Genomic DNA, 27,222 nt, shown 5'->3' on the forward strand with positions numbered 1-27,222 from the left:
TTGACATTTATATCCTCTAAAGTTTTGTGAATTATCATCACATTCTCTTCTAGAGTTGTCATTCGACCAAATTATACATCTGATTTGTTTAAACATTTTAAAGCATGGATTCACCAGGGAAAATTAAACACCCTTTTGAAGTCTTTCTGGACTCAAGGCACCTGCACACAATACTCAATATCCCCTTTAGATCAAATACTTTTAATCTTTGGCTTGCTATCTGCCTCCTGGCAAAACTGTGGTCAGTCCCTGCCAGTCCTTGGGCCACTGGCCTGACAGAGAGATCCAGTGACAGCTCTCATGACCCACCAAGTATAGCTCAGTGCACAGCCCAGGACGATGGGCACGTTTCAGGTGCAAGAGCAGATGAGGATCAGAAGGTGTACGTATCTCTGGCAGCAAATCATACCGTGCCCAGCAGATAGAGGAGACCAGACATACAGCAATCGCAATTTGTGTGGCTCAGGTCACCCTCATCTGGGCACTCTGCTGGACAGCTGGCGCAGAAGAGACTTAATCTTTCGGAGTATCTGCATGCAGGCAGCACCACGTGAGGAGTGAAGGTCACTACAGGACACAGCCAGAGTAGGGACAGTGAATGCCAGAACCACTAGCACCATCAGGGTCAGGATAAACCTGCCATGGAGCCAAACCAGGGTAATGCTGATGAAGATGGGCCCACAGGAGGCAATCAAGTCAGCAAGAGGGGACTTCCAACATCTTAGGGAGAAGATTGGCTAAATATCAGTCTATGGATACAGCAGTGAGAATAGGGGTGCTGGGGAACTGCTGACATCCATAGCAGGAGGACCGAACATGGGGTCTCCCAATGTGCCAAACCCCACTGCCCATACGCTGACAGATCCCAAAGATGTCTTGAACATGGTGGCACCAGAGAAGGTTGGATTTCTTCACTACAGCAGGAATGGCAATAGAGATGCAGACAACATCCAGGAGGCAGATGATGCCCAAGATACAAGGCTGGACTATATTAACCAAAGAGATACTCTGAAGACTGGGTTGCTGTGAAAAAAGAAACATAGTCACAAAATACAGATTTAATTTTTTTTTTTCTTATGTTTGGGATAGAATTGAGTGGTGGAAAAAACATGTCAGTCAGTATACTTCCATCTACTTCTGTCACACTGTGGTTTTCTGCCAATGAAAGTGGCCTGGAAGCAGCCTTTGAAATTCCAGCTCGTACCTTTACTAACACACCCCAGCAGTAACAAACATACCGAAATAAATACCCCTGCAGGCTACTATCCTATCTGTGACAGAAACCAGCAGAAGATTACTCCCAGAAAATTTCAAGAGAAGAATAGGATAATTTGCCCACACAATAAGTTACTTCTAGTCATGGGCTTTCTGAGGCTGCTCTATGCCCTGAAGCTAGTGGGATTTTATCCCTCAAACATGAAAGAGAGAATAAAAGTAGCAACCTCTAATTATTGTCTTTTTTCTCCCCTCTAATCCTACTTAAGACTTAAGCTGACTCTTATTCTCAATGATGGTCTGTAAAACTCTCACAAATAACATTATTCTGTAGTAAATACATTTCCTGTACACATGTAACATTATTCTGTAATACACACATCTCCTGTTACCCACTTTAAAACGCATCACCTTTCAGGCTCACTGAGTCCTCATTCAGTATAGGAGCAAGCAGCACCCAAAAGACCACCTTCATAGCCTTCATTATTTTCTGTTTTTCTATTATGCACCTTTTCTGAATGTCTCTCTGTAAACTAAATAATCACAGGGGGCTTCCGCACAGCAGTGTCTCCCTCCCTTTAATCATATCTGTCCTTCAATTCCCAACCTACCCCCCTTTCTCCGGTATCCAGTTTTTTGAAATGAGATCCCCGAGATATTTCAGGCAAAGCTGCCTCCTGACATTACATACTGGCACCACGCACATTTCTGGAGAAATCAGCTCAGCAGAGAGCGCATTATCATGAGGCCCTTTAACCAGACATTTAACTCCAACTCTGACAAATGGCTCCCTGCGAGCAGAAGGAGTTGCAGAGTGTCGGCATCCAAGATGCTGAGCAGTCCCCAGTGCTAACAGATTGCCCACAGGCGCTTCTCTGATTTACGTGGGCTCCATCAGGAGAGCCCTAGCCAGGAGCCCGTCACTCTTGCTACATTGCCAACAGCTGGAAAAGTCTTTGATGTCTGCTGGGCAACTCTGCCACACAAGGATATCTTTCTCTGGGAGCAAATTTGTCTGCTCAGTTTCAGCAGGGGCAGGGGAAAGTGGAAAGCAGCTCCACGTGAATTTCATTCTTACTTCCTTTGTTCGTGCCTCTGTTTTTTTTTCTGGGATGCTCGTTCCTGCGTTGGTTATTTTGTAGGAACATCAGGCCTGGCTGAGAGAGGCGGCTGCTGTATTCCCCACACAGCATTAAGCATTCGTTCTTTTTTTCCTTTCGTGTGATCCCTCTTTTCTCAGACATAAATCGGAATACTCAAATTTCCCTTCAGAGCTTTCCCCTCCACTGCTTTTAATATACATTATAAACCACATTTTAAAATGTTTATTATCATAATTGTAAATCTTGTTATTAAGGCTGGAAGGCTGAATGTTATGTTAACAAGCCCTACCTGCACTAGGGAGAGTTTTGGAAATACCAGGCATGGTAGCTGGTTTGAGGTAAACAGATAAAGGTAAACTGAGGCAGAAGAGGAGCCTGCAGTCAGGGTGGTGCCACACAATTCCCCTGTGGACCATCTTTGTCTGGGCACTGCCAAATTCCTGCTCCAGGGACTATTTTATGCAGCTAAGCTATGTGAAAGTGGTTGGCAAGATCAAAATGCCAAAGAAACACTTTCCCAGTGGATGGCGATTATTTTCCTCTACTAATTTCTGCCTCTGCGGTGTGTTTGCTTTGAAGCCTGAGGCATCATGGCAGTGTCCAGTTTTTACTGAGCCTCTTGGACGCTCTTGGACAGCACGCTCTCCGTCTAGCACCTCTTCCAGAGTGGGACCCCATGGTGCAACTCCCCCGAACTCTGAAAATAGCTCTGAACTTTCCCAGCCTCTGCATGTGTTCCTTGGAGCTGCAGCCCTGCTGGATGAGTCAGCTCTTTCGGGATGACATCGCAGCCAAAATCAGACCCAGGCTTTGCAAAGAGAAATCCAAAGGTCCTCTTGTACTCACTTACTCCACGGGAAACATCTAAGCAAAGGAAAGATGTGTGTCACACACTTCCTCTCCCCATGCTGATTACTCACCTCTCTGGGGAGCCCCGGGGTTGTGTGGGGATCAAATCTCCTCTTTCCGAATCCTCCAGCTGCGCCTTCTCTAGCAATGAAAGAAAATTGGAGAACTTAACTCCTTCAAGAGCAGCCTTTGGAGCCAGAACAGCGGCTGGGAAATAATACGGTCCTGATGAGGATGTGCTAAACCAGAGTGGGCTCCAGCATCTCTTCCTTCTTCACAGCAAGCCGCTGGAAGAGGACACCATCCAAAAGACTGGTCTGGCACCAGGAAACCCTTCCCAACTCCCTCAAGTGTTCGACTGTCACAAGCTCTTGCTGCACGCCACATGCCTCTAGGCAAGTGATAAAGTATAGTGACTGCTGCCAATGCAACCATAGGCACAGAACCACAGCGATATAAAACCAGATGCAGACCTCATCTCCAGTTGGTGGCACATTCGTATCACTGGGATATTACTGACACATAGTCTCCATGTTTCAATTAATCTGAACACTGAATAGCAGGGTAACAAGACTGACCCTTTAAATGTAATGCTTTTTTTTGAGAAAATAATCTGCTTTGTGGTGTTGCCTAAAAATAAAACGCTAGCAAAAGGGCGCTCTGTCTAAACAGTAAGTTGCCTTAGATGTTTCCACAATACTTTCAAGTCCAGTGTAATGAAACCTGTTGCCAGATAAGTAAAATCAGTGTGGAAATATTTACTCTTGCCCCTTACTGGGAAATGAGTGGCTTTGCACTGTTCTGAACACAGATGTGAAGATGCCTTCCTTGGCTCTTGAAACAAGCAAAGAACGTTGAGTTGCTGTCAGGAAGGTAGCTATGATTTCTTACTCCCCAAGGCTGGAAACGCTCACTCCTTACCCTGTAATGCTCTTATCCTTATTTGGCTGATAGTTGTGTCTGTCTTATCCTTACACAGTTTTTTGACCAAATTGCTGTAGTTTTGCTATCGCTCCACAGGTAGCAGAGACTGTAGAGTTCTCCTCTCTGTTCTCCAAAGTTTCTACTTTCTATAACAAGTCATTGCATTGCAGCCATAGATCCAAAACATTTAGCAGTGGAAGGCCAGAGTCACAAGATCTGGTAGATTAGAATTTTGCCCTAGATCACAGTAGGGCAGTGGAAGGAAGAAGCCTCCAAAACATGCTTCCTAAGACCCTTTCTAACGCCTTATCCATTCAATATGCAGAAGAATAGACCAATAGCCAAAGCTGTGATATAACATATAGTTAGAAAGGTACTATTTCTAACATCTGAAAAACATTTCCCCTCAAGCTCTATGGGAAGGTCAGTGTCGGATTAGTGCTTTCCTGTGTCATTGCCTGTTGCTGCTGCACTGTGGGAACAGACCTGGGAGATTGTGAAACAGTATGAGGGGTCCAGCCTAGGGGAATGGGCAGGAAACGGGCTTGGGGACACATGACAAACTCTCCCACCACAGTTCTCTGTGATTTGGGGGAAACCGCATTCATCGCCGGGGAGTCACATGCAGCTGGACGATGTGAGTTTGGCTCCATCTATGGGAAACAGTAAAATACTACAGCAACACCAGGGAGGAGCTGGTCTGTTCCAGTCCTTTCAGACCGAAAGAGTATGGCCAACCTTCAGCTTTTCTCATAAACCACAACGTATCTTTATCACTGCACTTTTGAACCGAAGAGTTTATAAACTGTTTTATTTACTATGGTGAACAGTCTTCTACCCATGTGGATCACAACTTGGAAGCCACAGCCTTGAGTTAATAATTTACGTATTCTTTAACAGACAACACTGTAATTATTAAGCCTGAAATCTGATACTAGTCCACACATTTTTTACATGCACTTGCCACTTCCCCAAACAATTTTTTTATTTGAAATTCTTGTGCTTGGTGTTTGCCAAAAGGACATACTTTTTTAAAGATTTCAACTGCTTTTCCTTTCCTTTTCCTGTATGTTACTCTTCATTTGAGCAGTTGAGCACACAAAATCCTCTTTTCTTGAAAAGGACTGATAGGAAGGTAGATTGGTTGCCCAGCAAAGCTAACATTAATAGAAACGTGCTGTTGTTTACCAAACTGAAACTGTTGACCCACTTCAAAACAGAAAATCCTTAGTAAGATAGGAAAACCGGTTCTCTAATGCTTTGAACACAGCCATTGAAATATCTCTCCAAGATGTTTTTGCCCTCTCCCAACTCCTTTCTCAAGAGGCACTTGTACCATAGGGATTACAGGACAGCAACCAGCTGCTGATGTGCAGGACATGGAAAATAAGAATGCAATCTTGTAAAGAATACGATTCAATTAAAAAAGTGCAAGCGACTGGCCTCTCTGAAGGCAGGGAATCATGTCAGGCACTTCTTCCAGTAGTCTCCTAGTCTTGCTTGTCAGGACTTGATTAAATAAGGCTGAGAACATACCATCTCCTCCTAGTTTTACAACACAACCCCAAACTCAACCGCTGCCTTTAAAGCTCCTGCAGAGGCTCCTAACATAGCAGGTCTGGGGTACCACCATGGGCGGTTGCCGCAGCTGCCCGCTCTCAGCTGGACCACATCCAGAAGGGCGTCTTCACACTGCCCTCCATTAGGAACCCAATCTTCAGCATCTAGAGCCCGCTACTCCTCCTGTGTATTCAAATACATGTGCCTGAACTCCAGTACTCACTTCTGCACCCTCCTATTCCCTTCCCTGCCCATTCCTGTCAGGCACACCCTCCTTGTCAACCTCTGCCCTGCAGCCTGAGAGGGAAGTGTAGGCTCTGGCTTGAGGCCATACGCAGAAGCCGAGCTGATCAAGTGACCGACAGTGTTTGGTCTGGTGGAAGAGCTCATCCAGCCTCTGTGCAGGCAATTATGGCCTGGCAGAAAACATCTATGTGCAAGTGCTCGCCCGAGCTGCCGGGGGAAAGGTGCCACAGAGGTGGCTTCCCTTGTAGCCCAGGTCAGTGTCTTGCAGGAGCCTGGCCAAAGCAGCTGGCGAGCCCAGGGCTGGCAATCACCCCTGTTTGGCCAAGTGCCTCCGGAAGGAGTTTTCTCAGGGCCCTGGAAAGCACCGTCTCTTGTGCATGCACACACACATGTGAGCATCTGCTGCGGCCTGTGCAAACCACTGGAAAACTTGGGATCCTGCTGAGCTGCTACAATGCATAAAACGAGTCAGAAGCCAAGTTAGCAGAATTCTTTACTTTCAAAAAAATTAAGCTGGAATATAGTTAGCTGTGCCAGCCTGATTCTTTCTCCATCAGGAGACAATTTGTCCATTAGCCTAATGCCAAGACAACAAACATTACTAGGCATGTTCTGAGTTGTTGGGTCATTAAGGTTTCTTTAATAGCTTATGGTTTTAAGCAGAGTCATCTTTAGATGGCTGAAGGCCTTCCAGCCTTTAAGGTTAGGCTTAGCATTGAGCCATTTTAAGAACTTTATCTTTAGAAACACTCTTAGGGACATCTTTTAGCTTTATTCTCTTTTGATGTTTTTTCCCCATTCTTCCTGCTTTTCTTTAAAGACAAAGCAAATCCAAATGCAAACTGGATGTAATGCCAAGTCAGTGATGACTAGGATATCAGGTTAGGAAAACCAAGTATTTCTGTGCAAGATTCCAAGCTTAGTTGCTCATGGTAAGCATGCAAAAGTAACTTGATTTTGTAATTATGCAGTTGAGTTCAGAATTAGTCTGCAATTAGAATTAGAATTAGTCCCACTATAACTAGATTGAATTCTGCTGTATTCTGTTATATCTCACTGGTATTTTCTTTGTTCAGTGCAAATCTTCATCTAACATTAAATCAAATGGAAGTAATTTAATATACTTGATCTGCTGCCTTAACCAATAGTGCAGACTGTTCTTATGCATCTGTTAATAAAATGTGAATTTAGTTCACTTATTATAAGTCTTAAGGAAATTGAAATCTAATGAAAATAACAAAGAGGCCTTCAAAACTAAAACAAAAATATATAGTAAGTGTCCTTCACTTTTCATTATTCCTGGAATATTTGAAGGAAGATATAGCCTGGTGAGTAGGATTCTGGCTTGTGAACTGAAAATATGGGCATAGCTGTGAGCTTTGGCATCAGTCTGTGGTACGCCTTTGGACACATCATCTCTCTGCCCACACTATGAACAGATCTATCAATGAGTTCCCTAAGCAAATGATTTCAAGAACAAGCCCTGCACCATTCTTGCTAAAATCAGCAATGTAAACCAGAAAGATATCCATGCTTTCTCATCCACTTGCAGTATTTCTCTCAGATCCCTAAAGAGCTATTCTTAGAAAACATGGGAGAAAAGGAAGGTAAATATTCCTGACTTGTCATTAAACCTAAAACTCCCAGAATTACCATCATCCATGGGAACGTTTCACGTTTTTGACTCTACTCTTTCACTAAACTACCTCTGGAGGGCTAACCCTGTCAAAGAGCATAGAGAAGAATTACATTACATCAAGATTTATGTGCATAGCCAAAGCTGAACTGGGTCCCTGGGAATGAAAAGCAAAGAGCTGTAAATGTCAGGATTAGAAACTAGGGCAAGATAGTGGCTGGCTGGCAGTAACTGGCTAACTGTTTGGTTCTTCTTAACATTCTTGTATCATCAAGCTTCTTATCATGCATTTCATAGGTTAATTGTACATGGCACAAACATTTTTTCCTAAGTACTTCACATACATTGCTTTCCAGTTATATCATGTTCTCTAGTTCTTTGACTACATGAGAGGATAAGGAAAGGCCAATCTTGCCTTCTTTATACCATTTATTATTTTATACCTTCCTCATGTCCCCTTTTATTTGTTTGGAAAGGCAATCCTAATTTTTTCAGCTTTACAGTGTGAGAAAATCCTTCCCTGAGCATTGTTACAGCCTCTGTCATGATTCATGCCTGTAACATCCTTTTAAGATACAATAAGCAGGGATGAGAACATTGCAGGTAGACATTCACCAACTATTTATAACAATATTATAATAGTCTAACTATGATCCTCTGTCCTGCTCTTTAGGTATGGCATCATTTGTTTTGTCAACAAATTCGCCCCAGTTAACCAAAGTTTTCAGTACAGACATTTCACCCATTTGTGATTTCTTTTCCCGGTTTTGCAACAAATCAAGAAAAAAACCCATGCTTTTTCTAAGAAAAGCGCACCCCCCAGCCAGACATGATGAGGTTTCAGCCACCTGAGGTCAGAGGTTGGGCACCGACAGCAAACACGGCGCCTGGCCTCTCCCCTCCACCTCTGGCAGGGGCTTCCTGCTCCCCCCCAGCTATGTACCCACCCCAAGGATTTGGGGTGATGTCATTGGGCGGGCACATCCCGGGGCTGGGGGAGGCAGAGCGAAAGGGGGAGACAAGCCTTGCAGCACCCTGCCCTCGCCTCAGGGCTACCCGGGCCTCACCCAACGGCCCCCTCTCAGGGCCCGGCGGGCCTCAATTCCAACCGGCACCAGCCAGGCCTTCGCCGCGGCGTTCCTACAGCGCCTTTTGGAAAAATACCCTCTTGACAAAACAATAAAAACATAAACCCCATAAAAGTTAAATTTCAGCCTGCCCCGCGACAGACCCACTCCCCCACACGCACGGAGGCGACCAGGACATCGCTGTCCCTTTAAGGGCGAGGACCCGCCTCCCTCCCGCCTTCCCATGGACCGCCCCGCCCCCGCCCCTCCACAGATGACATCATCTCTGCCTTTCGATTGGCTGTCCTCCCCGTCAGGCACGCGAGGCCGGCCCCCTGCCCGCCCCCTCGCCCTGCCTCAGGCCCGTTAGCTTCCCCAGGTGCTCGCGACCCATTGGCGACCCTCGGTGGCGCTCACCCGCGCCGATCCGCTGTGATTGGCCTGTCGCCGAGGGAGGGCGGGGCGGGGCGGGCGCTTCCGCAGTTGCGAGGCGCCGGTCGGCGGTGGTGAGGCCGGGTATTAGGCTTGGGGTAGGCGCGTTCTCGCCAGGCGGCGGTGGCGGCGGCTCTGCCAGGGACGGGCGGGGTCGGAGCGAGATGGAGCCGTGACCGGGTGAGTAGGGAGCTCCGAGCTCCGCCGGGAGCTGCCGGGCGACCTCTGCCGCCAGGAGCAAAGAAACGGGGCGGGGGGAGAGGTGGGAGCGGGCCTCGCGCCGCCGCCCGTACCTCTTCTCAGCGGTGGCCGTTGGTGTGGGGCGGGAGGCGTCAGCGCGTGCCCCCTGACGCGCCCCCTCCCAGTGTCCACCCCCGACGGTGGCGGGGCGAGGCGAGTGCCCGGCTCGGCTGGACAGCTCCGCTCCGCGGGGCCCCGGCCCACCCTGAGGGGCCTCCCCTCGCCGGGCACCGCCGCCCCCTCCAGCCGTGGCCGGGCTTCGCCCCCGCCGAAGCCCCCGCGCCTGTTTCCCCTGGCCCCCTGGCTCGCTTTTGCCCCGTTCCGGCCTCGCCCCCGCCACTTCTCCCCCTGAGAAGGGCTCGGCGCACCGTTTCCCCTCGCTTGTCCCGAGCGTCTCGCGTTTAGTAGGTCGGCGGTGGGTTGGTTTTTTTTGTTTGTTTGTTTTCAGTGCTCTCTTTCCGATTTTACAGGCTTGGTAGTGGTAACAGTGGCTTGCAAGGGTTTGTGCAGCAGCAGTCTCCTGCCCTTCCCACCGCTCTATGCACACAACAGATTGTATTAAGCGGGGCTAATTTTCCCCACTGAAAAGATGCTTGTCCATGCTATGGCTAGATGCATATTTAAGGTAACATCGGTGTGTCCCAGATGTCTGTCCAGTGGGGACTAGATTTCCCTCTCTATGACTGTAAAACCTTGTATCAAAGAGGACTGTAATTTCACGTATTACCTGATCAAGGATGAAAACGCTGACCATTTTCCTTGTGTGTAAGTGGAAATACTCTTCTGAGACCTTTATGATCTGTGTCTGTGTACCCGTATACCGCATCATGCAAACTATGTGCTAACATGGTTCTGTTTTACAAGATGAACCTTGAGTGGGCTGAATAAGGGGGTTCAGGTTTGCTGTTGCTTATAGCACTTCCTTTCTTGTATCACGTTTGTCCAGAAAATATCAGGGCCTCTGCCATGGAACTGCATCTTAGTCCACCGTTCATAGGAAATATATTTTGAAATATATTTGTTTCTGTTTAAGTCTGTAGCTCCTTTGCTGGATTGTGGAACCCAAAATGTGCTCTGAATATTTGGAAAATATAAAATGTAGCTATTCTGCACTGAATGTGTCTATCCCAACATTTCCAGCATGGGCACTGAGACAATTCAGTATGCAATTTTGTCTTTATTTTAAATTTGCATTTGACATCATGGCTAGTTAGCCATGGCATAGCTGACTTACTGCAAGTGTGTTTTCTAATGGTGTGTTTGTTTTACTTTCAGGTAAATGTACAAACAAACTTCCAGTACTGATTTCAAAGTGTATCTTGCTACTTGCACAAAACACATCAGTAAGCTTTTGTAAAGACACTTAAAATCCATGCTGTAGAAATGTAATGCCTTTAGGTCTTCATAAGTATTGCCAAAAATACTTCAGTCATTTCTGAATGTGAAATGAGAGGGACACCCATTTGTTCCCATTTGCTGCAGTGATTAAATGAGTGATCTAACAGTTGTGATTAAATAGAATCTAATAATAGATTTTAAAATAAGTGTATGATCTGAAGCTGACTGTGAACTCCTTTTCTGTTCTTGAGATTCATGCTTTCTGCTGAAAGGAGAGAGTCAGGGCTGAAAGCAAATGCTATAAGCTTTTCACAAGTAGGTGAATTTGCCATTCTTAATTACCAGATATTAACTTACTGAGTCCTTTTCAGTCCTTCCTCACTTATTATTTAGATACTGAATGTGATTTCAGGAAAAGAGTGAAATATTGCTAGTTATAGCTTCTTGGGCATCATATTCTTCTGTACAAAATGTAAGTAGTGCCGTGTTTGCTGGTTCTAACAGTTGCAGAAGCAGCTTTAATTTCTGTTTAATTAAGGCCATCCACTCTTAACATCACGTGGGAGAAGACCCCCAAATCTTGTTACGCAACAAGCAGATCATGAAATAAAACGCAAAGACAGGGAGTACAAAAGACATTTTGACACAGGGCTAAGAGAATATGTGGGTTTCCCAAAAGCAGTCTTTAAATTTTCCTCCCCTTGAATATGAAATAATAGGAGACTGTTGTGTTTGGGGAGGAGTGCTTACTTGTGACTGATTTTTATAAGTCTGGCTCCTGCTGGCATGGTAAAGCAGCAGAATTTTTCACAGACCCTTTCGGCCTTGAACATCCAGGTGAAATGTACATTCAGGCAATCAAAATACTCCTTAATTTGATAATAATAGTAAAAAGCCTTACTGGATTTCCTTCACTGTTGAACTATGATTACATTACTGTGTGGTATTAGGTGGGTGGAAAGGGCAGTTGTACTAGATATAGAGGAGGATCAGAGCAAAAAGGGTTTGGATGGTAGATCAGAAAGCAGATAAATTCTTAGGGTGTGTCAAAACATTATCACAAGATTAATTGCTACACTCATTTGGAATGTGTGAGATGTCTCAATATATGCTTTTTACCTCAAAAGCACAATTTATAGCAATTCCAAGAACCTTCTGTCTTTACTGTCAATACTGAGATGTCCTTCCTGTGTTGTAGATGATATAATCCGACTGTCTCAATGTCTGTTTACTTACTGATAACTCAGTATTATGATTAAGATCCCTTTTGAAGAGTACAGTTGATTTCCTCTGTGTAAAAAGAGGTAACAATTAGTAAATCTTACTATAGTTACACAATACTCTTCCTTTAAAGATTTTTTTAATCGTGTGTCCTGAGGGTCATAGTCTTCCTGAGAAACTGTTGAAGAGGAAGCAGAAAAAGCAACTGTTCAGCGGTCTGAAACCATCAAACACCTACTCTGGGAAAGCCAGATCTAATTATTTCCTGCTGGACACATTGCTGAACTGAGACTGAAAACAGAGGATGTGGTTACACAGACGTTTCTTTTAGTGGTGGAGCTGTCTTAAACAGCTCATATTCCCATATGCCTTTTTTTTTTTTTTTTTTTTTTTCTCCCCCCTCCCCACCGTGTGCTGTCACCTCAGTACTGATGGTATGTCTGTGAGGCTGCATGCTGAGCCAGGTTAGAGACTTGATTTTTAATCTGTGCATGTTCTATTGTCTGTCCCTGAGCCCCCAAAATAAAAGGAGGGGGAGGGTGAAGGAATGTATAGCTAGAGCAGAGGGGAGGGAGCACAGAAGTGGATTAGTAAGAGCTACAGCTAAAGGGAACATGTTTTGAACCATAGTTTAAAACTATTCCTATGATTCTTCTCTTATGCGTGCGCGGCAAATATATGAAATGGATGAGTTGGTGTGAGTTCAGAAACTCATTCCTTTGTCAAATACTCTGATCAGTCCCTTCAGGGACATAATGTGTGTGGTTAATGTGTATATTTTACCTTCCCTCCTTTGAGTGCTTTATGGAGTGCAAACACTGTTAAGTGGCTTCTTCAAGGGAAATGAATGGCATTGGGGTGAGGACAGTTTACATTACCAGGCTTAGGTATGCCATAGTGGTCAGTCAATGCCTTGAGATTTTTAAATGCAGGTTGCCCTTGTGGAGGGCAAATGGTTCAGGCAGCTTACACAGGAATCTGCCATCAGTCTAATACTATGTTTTCAGACGTTAAGAAACAATACTGGTAACAGTAGCTCACTTTCTTTGATCCTTTTCTATTTCTGATATGAGACACTTATTTTCCACACAGATAAATTTGAGAGTTTGTCACTGAGCAAGGTACTGTAATTGTTTAAATGAGATTGGGTTATATTTCAGAAATTGAAGCAATGAATTTAGTTTGTACAGCATTCCTTTCCTCTTCCCACCCCCATTTTCTTGTATGTGCAGCATCATTCTTGTGTGAAGAAATATTTTGGATTTAGGCACACAGCCATATTGATAACATCTCTGTAAGAAGGTGAAATTTAACACACAGTCACAAGTCTTCTTAAATCTTGAAAGCTAAAAGCTGAGCTTTTAATTGGGGATTTTCTTTTGCACCTTAACCTCATGCCATCCATCTGCTTCTGCTCTCCTACCACAAACCAGCATGTCAACTACTTCTACTTATCCTTCTTAATTAACTTGTGCTCCCTATTTCAGCTTGTTTTGGCCCTGCTCATCCAGAAAAGCAGGGTTTTTGCGGAGTAGGGCAGAAGAACATGGTAGCTGCTGCTGCATGTGCCAGGATATTATTTGTTAACAGCTGATCTCTCGGGGCTGCCTCTGTGGAAGTTCCTAATTCACTGAAATAAAAATTTTCTGCTGGACATGGTCAGGAGCTGCTGCTGTCATCTCTGCTTGCCATCGGTGCATATTGAAGTGCATATGTACCACAATGCAGGAGCCTCTGGCATAATGCAATGCAGAAAATGCCCTATTTTGCCATCTTCCAGTGAGGCAAATAAATGTGCTGACTACACGTCATGTTCAGAGTACCTTCATGTTAGGAGAACAGGAGACTGAAATGATATGTCTGTTTTTGTGAAATTAATTTTGTTTTGGGACAGGAGTCTATGTCACAGATTGTTTCAACCTCAGATTAATGCATCCTGTAATATATGGCAATCAGGACAAGTTCTAGCCACACTAGGAAGGGGGCGTGTATATACTGTGGTTCCTTGAGTTCTACCCTTTCTGTGGTTTAGTAGAGACACTGAGGATATGTCTTCACTGCACAATTGATCCATATGGTCGACACCCTATTTAGGCTTACTCAAATGAGATCATCCTTTACACACAGCCATACCCATGTTATGATGAACTCATTCTTTCTGCAGCTGTTTATATGTGTGAAGGTACAGCTCTGATCAAAGATGAGACAGGATTCACTTTCTGTCAATTACAGGGAAACTTTTCTTCCTTCAGGAATAAACTTTTGGAAAAGCATTGAAAGGCTCTGCTTGGATGATTTTTTTTTTAATATTAATTTTGTCCTCTCTTCTGATATTTATAGCAATATAAGAAGTTTCGCAGCAGAATGTGATTACAGTCTGCATCGTAACTTAATTTATGTTCTGTTGTGTAAGATGGACCCAGACCTGGGTGAGGGTGATTGGTAAGGCCGAGTTAACGTTAGGCCTAATATAACCGTGTCTCTTAATTTTGCTCCCATATGTCCTGTCAGGCATGCTTTACAGCAACAGATCACCTGGAGTCTGAATCTTTTCAAAGCCTCCATCTGAGAGGTAGCGTGGTTGTTACAAAGATGGGATATGAATTCTGCATTGCCATGTTCATAACAGACTTGCGAATCATGTCAGTGAGTTTCTATGTTGTTCAGATGTGTTCAAACTCCAAGTCACCAGTGAAGGCAATAAGCCATTGTAATCACTGGAATAGCAGCCATTTGGCTTGAACATGTAAACACTGACATATAAACATTTCCATTGGATGGAGAAGTTTATCAGCAAGATGAGACTTCTGCATTTCTTAGAGATGACACTATTTTTTCTTCAGAAAATCTAGGACAGTAGAGTTTTGCCTGCATTGACTGTATAGTGAGAGGAAAAAGGAGAGCTGGAGGAATGTTTTGATTGTACTATAAGCAAAGAATAACAAAAGCAGTTCAACTGTGGAATTTTGCCAGAAAATGTTTCAGTTATCAGATTAATCTTTGCTCACTCGCTGCAATATAGAAGGAGCAGTAAAGAGCTCATCTTTCATTACAGTCATGAGGCTGTTCTGCTAAATTTTTGTGAAGTCTGACTTGTTAATTTGAAGTCGGGGCGTGTCTGTGTTTTCTGTTGTTCTATCTTCAAGCTGGATTGAAATTCCATGGGGTGACTGAGTAAGTATAATGATAGAAATACATTATACCTGCAGCATCTCTTAGCTTAATGGCACACATACTAGAAAAAAAGTCGATGACTATCCATGCCCATTGCAAGCCAGTTTATCTCCTGCTTGGGGTTGAGATGACTAAGCAGTAAATTGCAGGATGCAATACTTTCACCAGCTGTTAAGATTGAGCAGGAACTTCCTTGACAAATAGAACTGAAAGTTTTAAAGTTGGACTTCTATTTGCCAGACTATCTGGAATAAAACTTTAGCTCTTAGTAGAGAAATGGAAGATAAATATACGCTGTCCTGGAGGATGAGTTATGTGTGGGAGAACAAGGATCTCTGGACACCTGGGAAGACTAATGAAAGTGCTGGAAACTCAGAAGAGGTAAATAAACCGAGGCAAGGAAGTTATTTCAATGACTTGTCCTGTTTTCTGAGTGTGTGTTTGCGTGTACACATACATGCACACACATGTTCTTTTCTGAAGGATAGTGCTAAGTTTTTGCAAAGATGCCAAAAATCACTGAGTGTATTTATATATATATATATATATATTTAATCTTCATGCATACTTTTAAGAGGTAAGACTTCTAGGTCTTCCATATTGTGTCAGGGGAGATGTCTGTCCAGCCTGGTGTCTTGTGTTGGCCAGTTGCAGGTAATGAGTGCTTTGGAGGGGATGTAGAACTGGGAGTGTACAAAGAGCTTCTTCCCCCTTTTGCCTCACCTTGCCCAGCTGATTAGGGGTAGGCTGGTATATTTTTCAGACCTGGAATATTTAGCAGTCTGAAGTTTTCCAGAGAAAAACATGCTGAGGAAAATACAAATATTTTCTGACTGATTATAGGGTCCCACTTCTGTAAAAGACTAGCAGATGCCCTGTACCAGGTGGTAGGACAGGCAGAGCAAGAAAAGGCTCAGTGTTGGAGCTGTCTTGACTCACGTGAGATTCAGGAGAACATAGATCTTAAGTGCTGGAGATGAAATGCAGCAGCATGATGATTGTCCAGCTCTATCAGTGATGTTCCAATCTTAAATTGGAAGAGAATATCCAGTGAACCAAGATTACTGGAAATTAGGGATTGGCTAGCAGAAATCTTCAAATGAAATGCATCTCTAACTTTTCCACACATTCATGTGTGAAAAGCAGTTTCAGGGTACCTGTGTCTTGGAAAAAAAAAACCAAAAACCAACCTTAAACCCCGAATAAAAAATATTCCACTCAAAACCAAATGATGCCAAAAACTTGCACTAGAGTAAAGATTTAATATATGGATACATTTCACTCACTTATAATTTGTGATTTAAAAACCCAACACCATCACAAGCAAAGATTACATACCTAAATTTTGATGTTACGTGCTTAATGCTGTCAGAATAATGCTTCAGGAAAGTTATTTTATCAGAATATGTAATAAGGCACTTTGTTTATCAAATTGGAATATCGAACTCTTAACAGTGGTTAATTGTTCATTGTCTTTGTGGAAGACTTTCCTTGACTTCTTGAGGCTGCCTTCTTGCCTTTTAAGAAAGCTAGGATCCACAATTCTGTAAAAACTATATTGTAAGTATATACTTGGTTTTGTAGTTTTGCGTCATTATCATATTTTAATTATGGTTGTATCAGTTTGGCCGCTTTATTAGAGAAAAATAATTACTTGTTATGGGTTCTCACATTAAATTAATTGTTTAAGTGGTTATAAGTAATTCTAAATATTGACTTGATGACAAATACTGTAAGAGGTGGCAGAATGACTTCTTGATTCTGTGGTAGAGCCATGATTAATGTGTGCTGACACATTTTATTCAAAGAAAAATTGAAACATTCTCTGAAAGGGATTATAAGGGAAGCTTCTAAAATAGTAGTGTCCTTACTTTTTTTTTATTTGTATCAGTATTGTAAATCCCTTCTCTTGCAGATTGTTAATTGGACAAGAGTTAACCAAGTAGATGTGCAATTCATTACCTGTAGCTGCTTCTAAACAGCTTCTTTTATTTTTTTATTTGTTGGGTTTCAGGGAACTCTTTCAAATCCTGCAATGTGCTGATTATACAAGTGTCTAGCTGTGGCCATTCTTTCTTCAGAAAAGACTAGTCAGTCTAACTGGTCTTATTCCTTCTGATGTTAAAGTAGTAGAAAGCTCATTCTCTCTCTCTTTTTTTTTTTTTTTTTTCTTTTTTTGTTTTCCCTCCTCTCCCCACTCCAGCTATGTTAATGCTTGTGTCCTAAGTCCATCCAGTCTGAAGTTTGTATTTGGGGAGGTGCCTGTGTTTCTTTTATTTTCTGTTATTGACAGAATATCATGGCACCTCGACTGCAATTCTCTGCTTCTGGTGTCTAGTAAGCCCTTAAGTCTGAAAAGCCGTGAGGAGGAAATGGAATGGAAACTTTGTGTTAAAACCTTCATATGATGATTTGTTTGGTTTTTTTTTTTTATTTGGTTTTTTTTTTTTTTTAAGGTGGCTAAGGAGGTAGGAGTGAAAGTATAGCAACTACAGATCAACTTCTGACCCTTTTTATTGCTGTTTGAGACAATGGTCTTCCAGAGCCTCTGAAGTAATTATTTTCTAGTCAAGTACTGTTGTGCATGCCTGTTAAAATGTATTGCCAGAGAAAAGTGTTGTGTTACTTAATTACATTTATGAGTTTTTAAGGTGTGCAGGATGGTTCACACACACACACACACACACCCCAAAATGGAATTCCCATTGCAGTCTTGACAAATCTCTGAAATGTACTTTTTTTTACCTTACCTTGTGTTGTTTTTGGTTGGATGGATAACATGGTGTAATAAACTAGTCATAACAGTCTCCAACTTCTACTATCCGACCTTTAAGAATGTTTTCAGTACAAGGACGGGAGGATTGAGTGTATCATTCGGTGAATATTCTGTCTTAGTAAATCTTAAACAATGCATTCTCCAGAACTGACAAACCAATAGTCCTAAAGTAAAAGTTCTGCTCTGCAAGTAGCATGGGTATGCGTATGCAAGTGTGGCAGTCTCTATAGTATTTCAGTCCAACTTCTGTTGTGTATGCCAAACCAATTGGAGATTATACGAAAATAGAATCCTAGATAAAGGACTTTGTTCCTTAATCTTAAAGGAGAAAATGGGCTGTGTGATTTTTTTTTTTTTTTTTTAGTATTTTTTTTTCCTTAAGATTTCTGAGTATTTTGTCCTGTTTTCCGTTTCAGTGACTGGGGAGAGAGCTGCTGGCATGGAAGTGAGCTGGGTTTGTCCGTGGGAACTCTGAGTAAGGTATGTATTGTGTTCTCTTTGCTGTCTTTAGTCTGGACCTTTTGTCCTTATGTGCTGAATTGAAAATTGCTTCAATTGAAATAGTAGTGTGTTAAAGGTGGAATATTTTGATTTTGTACTAGCATCAGGTGTGACAGCTGTCCAGCAAGTACTTTATAGTGTAAGAGTATAAATGGTACACTTACCCCTTTTTCACTGCTGCCTTGCAACTAGTCAGACTTGTCACAAGTTAGCTGGTACAGTGTTGCAAACTTTTTTCAGTGTAACTGATACTTGTCTTGCTAGACTGATTTATTCAAGTGTATAAAGGCAGACTATTGTATCTATACAGTAAAACTGTAATGTCTGCAAAGCTGTAACTGAGCTTACCATGATACAGTAGCGCTCAAAAGAGAGGACGATACATTCAGAAATTATCTGTGGTCCCAGGCTCAGTCTTATAGTAAAGAATAGAAAATGTTTTAATCTATTCTGGCACTAGAACAAAAGTCTTGGTTTAGATGTTCTTCATGTCCTGGCTCTTAGCATTGTTGCTTCAAAGAAAGAAGTAGTGAAGGTTGAATTTTGTATCCTTTGAGTTGTCAAAAAAACAGCAGCAGTACCATTTCCCCCACCCCTCCACCATGTTCTTTACCCACATTCATTTGATTTACATGCTAGGGAGCACCGCTTGAGTACTTAGTATTTCTTTTCAATAAATTGCTTAGCTGATACAAGACAGTAATATAGGTACATGCATCTCTGTGAATCACTGAATAAAATTCTTACCTATTTTTCAGTAGTGGGGAAATCCAACAGTGGAAAGTCAGCTCTTGTAGGGGAAAAACGGAACAGAAGATCTGGTAACTCAGTCTCAATTGCTGGACTTTCCACTTAAATAAATGTTATGCTGGGTAGCTGCAGTAGGAGATGCTAATAAATTCAAAGATATTTGGATTCCGCACCCAGTGTCCATTGATGGGGAGGAGAGGCAAAGTCAATTCAAATTGGTTTAATTTCTGTAGACAGTTTCATATTGTCATGACTGAAGAATGTGACTGGGGTCAGAAAACTTCTTGCAGACTGTTTCAGGCTTTGGTTTCACATTTTACCTAAAGTGAGGTAACTGAAAGCTGTTATTGTTCAGTGGGCCCTGCTCCTCTGTTTTTTGGGGTGGTTTTTTTTTTGGATGAGATATAATGAACCTGTGGTTGCCATGTTCATATTGCTAGCACAATGGGAAAAGAAGCATGTTTCAAGGTGTAACTTTCCATCAGAACAGCAAGCTGAATTGACTTGCTGTGTGGCTGCAGACCCACTAGATTTGAAGGACTGAAGATGAGAATTTCAAACGGAGGTGAGGCGATACAATATGGACCTACGCTCTCAGTTACAGTCCATGATCAGACTGCATTAGATAAAATGTAAAACTACTTCCTTGGTCCCACAAAACTAAGTTGCCAAAAAAACCTTGCTGTAAACTCCTTAAGGTTCTTAAGTTCTGCAGTTTTGCCTGCTGCTTTGTGCTGACATGAATACTTGTGCTGGGAACTGAACTGTCTGAAATCTAACTGCTTTGCCTTTGTTTTATTTTCCTTTTTTCCTTTTTAAAATTTATTTTCTTTTATTTTAGTCTAGCTTGGTTACCTGAGCTATCTTTCCTTCCTTGCCCATGCCACCGCTTTGTTATATCCAAAGGTCATAAAATCTTCTGCATTTGAAAGTGTATTGTTTCTTGTGAAGTCTCATTTCCACTCTCCTCTTGTCCAAACACCTTCTTGTCCCAATCTGCCCTAAATCCACATTCAGCATGAGTTCCTTCCTTTGTACTTTCTTAGCCCCTCAGTTTTCCTGCCATGAATTTCCAAGTCAAAGCTCACATCTGGCTGCAGATCATCAGCATTCCCTTTCCTAGTTTGCTGCAGCCTCTCTGCGTCCATTGGTTGTTGGCATCCGTTGCCACGTGCCTTTGCTGCTGGCTGAATCCATTGCTTCATCTGCTTGCCCCTATGGGGCGGGGAGGAATGCTTTGCCTCTGACATGAAGGAAATTTTAAAAAATGCATCAGACGGCAATTGCAAGGAAGTCAGTCAGAAGGTGGTGGAAAACAGGCAATCTTGTTCTAAACATACTGTGTGTAGTTCATCATGCATTTCTTTGGCACCAGTGCAGGCTTAAACAGCTTGCTCCCTTTCACAGCTCCCTCTGTTTTGCTGGCATAGCTGTTTTTGCAGCCATGGTGAGCCACTCTGGGTAACAGATCCTCCTGGAAAGAAGTGTTTTTTTCTACGTTATTTTTCTTCTGGTCCAGTACATGTTGTCTCTGTAAGATTTATGCTAGTTTCACAATAAGGAAGGTATGAGAGTGGGAATGTGTAGCAGACTGCTTAAGTTGGCACTGCTGCTAGATGTTTAAGTGTGCTCTTTGACATTACAGTTAAGTTGATCTTTCAGTGAGCTGTATTGCAAAGGCTGGTCAAACCTCTATGCAGCTGTGCACTCCTCCTTCTTCCTTTCTATCAGAGCTAGTGATTGTGCAGCTACAGGGCATGTCCAGCTAGCTGACTGATCCTGCAGAAAATGGTTTCTGATCTTTTGCAGAGTTAATTGTCTGCTGGCTCAGCTGACCTGAGTCACCCCATGGGTGCACACTCATTAGAGCAGACAAAAGGGAAGCAGCAGGAACCAATAGCGTGGTAGCAGAAGGCTGGATTCCTCTTTTAATTATGATGTTGAGCTATATCATGACCAGGGTCTAAAATATACAAGTGTACCCATTGACACATAAGACCTGAGCATCATGTATTTTTTTTCTCTCTTTTGTTCTTTGAACTTCGGTAGAAATTGTTATTTCTTCAGTAGCTATCATCTTTAGTTTCACAAACTAGATGATTAATTCAACACACTGAGAGGTATGATAGAATTATGTCTATAAACTGCTTCACCAGTTTAAGGCTTGATGTCCTCTGAAATTAGAAGAATGTGTTCCCCATTCATGCTTTGAGCTTAAATAAGAGCTTCAGAAATTGGTAGGGAGTTCATTCTTTTTGAGCAAGGATTGTTTATTATAAATATCATTGTGATTCTCAGAACTAGTTTTGGTGTTATCAGTTCTTCTGTGTACCCAGCATTCCATGAGCTTGAAAGCCACAAGGTTCCTCCAAATACGTATTGAATCATGAAAAGTATTTCTTAAAAAAACATCTGTAATGCCAAACTACATTTCTCAGCCTGATATTTGTGGTTTTAAGAAATGGATGTTTGATGATGATTTTTCAAGACCTCTTAAAGACTTTCTATCACTGCTGGACTGAGTGAAACAAATGCTAGCGTCTTGTGACGGAAATACTTAGGGCTTGAGAAATATCATTCTTGATGAGTGGTTGTTAAAATCATGTGTGAGGCTGTGTTTGTCTACAGAAATTATGCTGTTGATTGCTTAGCACTAAATGTGTTCTTTTCATCTTTTCCCCCTCGAGTTCTAACATCTCCATACAGTTGCTCATGCCTTTTGTCTGATAACATTTCTTGCCCTTTTCTTGCTGGCCTGACCATGTTTTTTGATTCTTGTACTGATAGATTTGCTGGAGGCAGTAGTAAATAGACTTCTGGTGATGACTCAAAAGATGTCACAGAATGGTCAGGGTTGGAAGGGACCTCTGGAGTTCATCTAGTCCAACCCCCTGCCAGAGCAGGGTCACCTACAGCAGGTTGTACAGGGCGGTGTTCAGGCGGGTTTTGAATGTCTCCAGAATGAGGGACTCCACCACCTCTCTGGGCAGCCTGTTCCAGTGCTCTGCCACCCTCAAAGTAAAGATGTTCCTCCTCATGTTAAGATGAAACTTCCTATGTTCAAGTTTGTGCCCGTTACCTCTTGTCCTATCACTGGGCACCACTGAAAAAACTGTTCCCATACCCCTGGCACCCTCCCTTTAAGTATTTGTAAGCATTAATAAGATCCCCCCTCAATTTTCTTTTCTCTAGACTAAAAAGACCCAAGTCCCTCAGTCTTTCCTCATAAGAGAGATGTTCTAATCCCTTAATCATCTTTGTAGCCCTTTGCTGGACCCTCTCCAGCAGACCCTGTCTTTCTTGAACTGGGGAGCCCATAACTGGACACAGTACTCCAGATGCGGCCTACCAGGGCAGAGTAGAGGGGGGGGATGACCTCCCTCGACCTGCTGGCCACACTGTTCTTGATGCACCCCAGGATGCCATTCGCCCTCTTGGCCACCAGGGCACATTGCTGGCTCATGGTCCTCCTGTTGTCCATCAGGACTCCCAGGTCCCTTTCCACAGAGCTGCTCTCAAGGAGGTCAGCCCCCAACCTGTACTGATGCATGGGGTTATTCCTCCCCAGGTGCAGTACCCTACACTTGCCCTTGTTGACTTTCATAAGGTTTCTCTCTACCCAACTCTCCATCCTGTCCAGGTCATGCTGTAAGGCAGCACGTGTCCTCTCTCACTGTAATGTTACTGGCACAATGTACATACAGAGTCAGATGCTTTAGCTCAGAGAGAAAGTTGTGCTTATCCATGTTTTACCTGCATCTTTGTTCACATGTGTTGCAATCTTTGCATTTTTAATAGGGGCTTTGTAGGGTAGTGGCTTGTGAGGCTTGTGATTGTGGTAAAATGGACAGTTTATACCTTCAAATCACTGGTTCTAATCCAGAACAAATTTGGTTACTTTTTGACTGCTTTTGCCTCTTTTTTTCCCCCTTGCTGACTGTGAAAGTGAAGGAAGTTGATGACTGGTTCATTTTGCAGTAGACAAATGCATGTGGAATATGTGTGTTAAAATAAAATTCCATAGTCTAAGGAGGTGTCTCTCTAGTGGTCTGCATAGTTTGGTTTCTTGACTTAAGGTGGTTCCTCAAGAACAAGCTATTACAATGTCAGGGTACAGTCTTTGTGATGCTTGCCTTGTTGCTTACTGTATTGTATATACTTTATGGCCAGTGTCATCAGTTTAATTATCAATTAACTGGAGAAGCAATTCTGCCAACCAATGTGTGCCTGGGCTAAGCTGACTAACAGGAAATGAAATAATTTTTTTTAATACAACCTTGGAGGTCTTCCTGTTGGTTACTTTGCTTTTATCTTTAGATATCAAAGAAATATCTCTCACTCTGATCATTATAGCTTCTCAAGCTAATGTGCTGCTTTGGCTCCCACCTGCTGCAAACTTCACTTTTCCTGGATTATTCTTTTCATTTGTGATGACCTGGGGTGCATAGTTGCTTTTGGGCATGCCACGGCATTCTCTTCTTCCCTTCTCACTTATTTCAAAGATTCATCCACTTAAAGCCACTTTGCCCCAGGATTGCCTCTTCTCTTGGCTGGATCATCTCAGCTGGCATAATCATTTAACAGAAGGCTGCTCTTAAGTTTAAAATAAAAAAAAAACTGTCTTCTCAAAATAGCCCAGCTGCACACACATGCTGTTGCTGTTAGGTGCTGGGGGTTGCTTAGCAATTCTTAAATTGGTAGGAAATTGCTATTACCCTGGCAACTCAGCCCCAAAATGCAAACAAGGCAAAGCTGTTTATAGAGGTGTCCTTGCTTGCTTTGGGTATTGTGCTTGCTCTTTTTTTTTTTTTTTTTCTTTCTTTTTCCCTGTGTGTCTCTGATTTTTACTCACTTATTTTTAAATTCCTTTTATTTCATATGTTTTACTCTGGTTATTGAGGTATCACGTTAGGCAGGGGGGTACTGTTCTTTAGTTCATTTAAATACTAACTGTCAAGATCTTGATTATGCCATAAGTATGTGAATATTTCCAAAATCGAGACAAGTCTAATGCGTGAAGACCTAGTGCATGTGTCCATGTCCAACGTGAATGTTGGATAGATTAAACTATATAACAACACCTTAAGGTAACACTGCTACCAAAAGTAGCCATCCTGATTTCTTTTTTTATTTCCTTGTACCTCATTCTCCCTCATGCTAGCCCAAGTTTTTGTGTGGCTGAGTGGTAAGCCAGATCAGGAGCAGTTTACAACTAGTAGTTTGTGTGTGTGTGTGGCCAGGTCAAATTTAACACAGGTCAGTTCCCTAATATGGTTCAGCCTGTGCTGGCCCACAGGAGGTGAGGAATGAGCAGGCTGAACTGTTCCTTTTGTTGGCAATGCCAGTTTGGTGTCTAACCAGAGGATGTGGTCTTATGATACAGCTAAGTTGATCTAAGCTAGCTCTTGCCAAAAGGGGTGGTCTTGGATGCATGCCTTTTGTTGCTTCCTTGTGCCAACATTGGTGCTTGTCTGGCCTTATGATGGGATGATTAATGGAGCTAAAATGGCAGGAAACTAATCTTAATCCCCTATCCCCCTCCCAGTTTTCTTTTCATTTAGTTCTGTGAACTAGCTTACTGTGGGTCAGACAGGTTTTAGTACTGCATGTGTCTGTCTTATTTTGTTTCCCTTTCACCTCTCAGGCTTTATGCCATCCTTCAGTGATTCTGGACAAGAGCTTTACGAGAAGTTTCTATAGGTAATTTTGTCATATGGTAAATGCAAAGTAGAATACTTTTTTTCATCAAGGAGTAAGCGAATCAGGTTTACTGTATGTTTACTGTGATATGGTGTTGGGATGGCAAGAGGATGCACCTAAAAAGCTACCATGCAGAAGTTACAGAACAATTTAGTCTTTGTAGTTTGCAGGTTTTATAAGATGGTACTTATTGGCTACAGTTCTTAGTCTTACCACTTGCACAAAATTGACTCTGCCATGTTTGTCTATCTGAAATTAAGCTTGTTAGATACCTCCAGAAGTCACCAAGGGATCAAGATTATTTACATATTTACAAGTAGTGTGTAATGTTTCTTTTGAGCAGTTCCATCTTCTCCCTAGTGTTGTGGTCCATGCTTGTATTGTTGAGGCAGTGGTTTTGTGCTTTATAGCAATGTAATTTGAGCACTCCTGGCTCCTGAGAACTCACTGTTGCCCCTGGTTTATGGTGACACAGCTGTGTGTGTAGTTGGCAATGGACTAGGTTGGGAAACTGATTTTGCTGAATACCCAGGAAAAAAGGCTGGTTTTCAGCTAAATTGATTCCCCAGTTGAAGAAAGGGCAGTTTAGGGACAGAAATGAGCAGCTGGACAGTGGAGAACTTGAGGGTTGCTTAAGCTGGAGTTGCTGCTGTAGAACATCTGTGGGATCACAGGCACTCGTGTCCCAGAAGCAGCTGGCCCAAAAGTAGAAAAATGCCATGATATAAAGCTTTTGTCTGGTTAGGCAACAGATATAAATCCTTGAGGGCACTCACCCTGAAACCCTTGTTAAGGATAAGAAATACTTGCTCCTAAGACTGTCCATCAGCTTCTGGATGACTCACTTAAAGATCATGGTATGGCACATTTTTCTATGGGAAAATTTCTAGTCTGTTCAGAAATGACAAGAAAACAAACACTTTAAAATTTTCATTAGGTTCTAAATATTAATGTGTGTAACTAACTGATTGATCATTCTACAATGACAGTTATAGAGTGGTATAACTGTCTGGGAAGTCTAAAAACAGCCTTACTGTTGGTTATAGAACAGGATTCCATGCCTTTCACAGGACTTACAAATAATGCAGCATGGATGATTATAAATCCTCAAAGCATCTTCCAAATCCCTCTATGTCCTCATCAGACTCTTAATTGAAAACATGAAAATAAAACTCACCCAATTATAGCTTTTACTGTAGTCTTGTGGACCAGATACATTTTTTTTAAGTGTGCTTATGTTGCATACTAAGACTTGGCATTGCTCTGAAAAAAGTTCTTTTTTTTTTCCTCAGGTAGTTGTCTGGATGTTTGGATGTACTAATGGTATAAGCAGGTTCTCTCCCCTGTGCTGTGCTGACACAAGCGTTGGTGTGGCTGCATGGCAAACTGCACCAAGGTCCTGATTTAGCTGCAGTGTGAACTCCAAGACTCCCTTTTACATCTGGGTCAGTTTTCTCATTGTTTTATCATGTGTCACTGCAGGTTCTTGTGCTGGCCTGAAATGAGAAGGGATGTGGAGGAAGGAGAAGTCAGGATTTTCTAATGCGTTTAGTGGTTCATCCGAGTTTAGTTTCATTTGAGTTGCAACCCTACTTGGAGTAATAGAATTGTCGTCCAATCTGTTTGAGATGCACAGTCAGACTGCGATTTTTTTGCATTTTGTGGCAGTGTTACCCTGTACCGTCCTGGATCAGCTGTGTTTTTTATGGATGAATTGATCCAGCTGAAAATAACCTAGGAAAAAATGCATTTCAGCTGATTCAGCTTTTTGATACGGTTTGCAGTGTGGCTGTATGAGTAGCATGGCTGGCACAATGCAGGACATAGTGTCAGGGAAAGAATGTCAAGGCCAGGTTTGTGTAAGCTGTGTTACCCTTGATGTGGGACAAACGTTGAATGACATGCCACCTAGTATTAAGAAGAAGATACCTTCCATGTCATCTTCTGCATGAGTTAGGAAACCCACTGATCCAGGTACAACTCTAGTGGTAATCCAGCCTCTGTGCTGAAGTTCATTGGACAATTTACTGGAGAAACTCTGCTTTCTAATCCCAGTACTGATTAACACCACTTGGTATGGTATCACTCAGGGTTACAGAGCAAACTGGTGCGCGAGCACTGATCTCCTGCTCCGCTCTATGTTGTGGCTGGCTAGGCTAAACTGCTTTTACTGTAAGCTTGGTACTGTGCTTTTACATAAAGGATATACTTTCACTGAACTAATTAACGTGAATATACCTAGATTAGGAAAATAGATTCTGTTTTACACCACTTGTCAAAATGGTGTTTGAAATGTGATTTCAGGTTACAAACGCCTGTTTAAAAGAAAATCCAGCATGTCAGAAGTTCCTAAGTACATTTGCTCTTTTCCTAGTTGAAGCAGATCTAACTTTTTGAGACACGTCAAGTTTTTTTTCCCCCTTGTGGGAAGAGGAAGGAACTCTTTTCTAGGATGGATTGAGGAGGGAAGGTTGAGTCTTTTGCCATTCC

The 27,222-nt window shown here is 42.5% G+C and overlaps 1 long non-coding RNA gene across 1 annotated transcript; it reads left to right on the forward strand.

Moving 5' to 3' along the window:
* Positions 1 to 9,092: 9,092 nt before the first annotated feature.
* LOC309685335 lies at positions 9,093 to 26,055 on the forward strand. Its single transcript, XR_014270434.1, has 3 exons — positions 9,093 to 9,212; positions 18,198 to 18,261; positions 26,025 to 26,055. It is a non-coding gene; the product is annotated as an uncharacterized lncRNA (long non-coding RNA).
* The last annotated feature ends 1,167 nt before the right edge of the window (positions 26,056 to 27,222 follow it).

Source organism: Vanellus vanellus (assembly GCF_965231255.1).
Source record: "Vanellus vanellus genome assembly, chromosome: 1".
NCBI lineage: Eukaryota > Metazoa > Chordata > Aves > Charadriiformes > Charadriidae > Vanellus > Vanellus vanellus.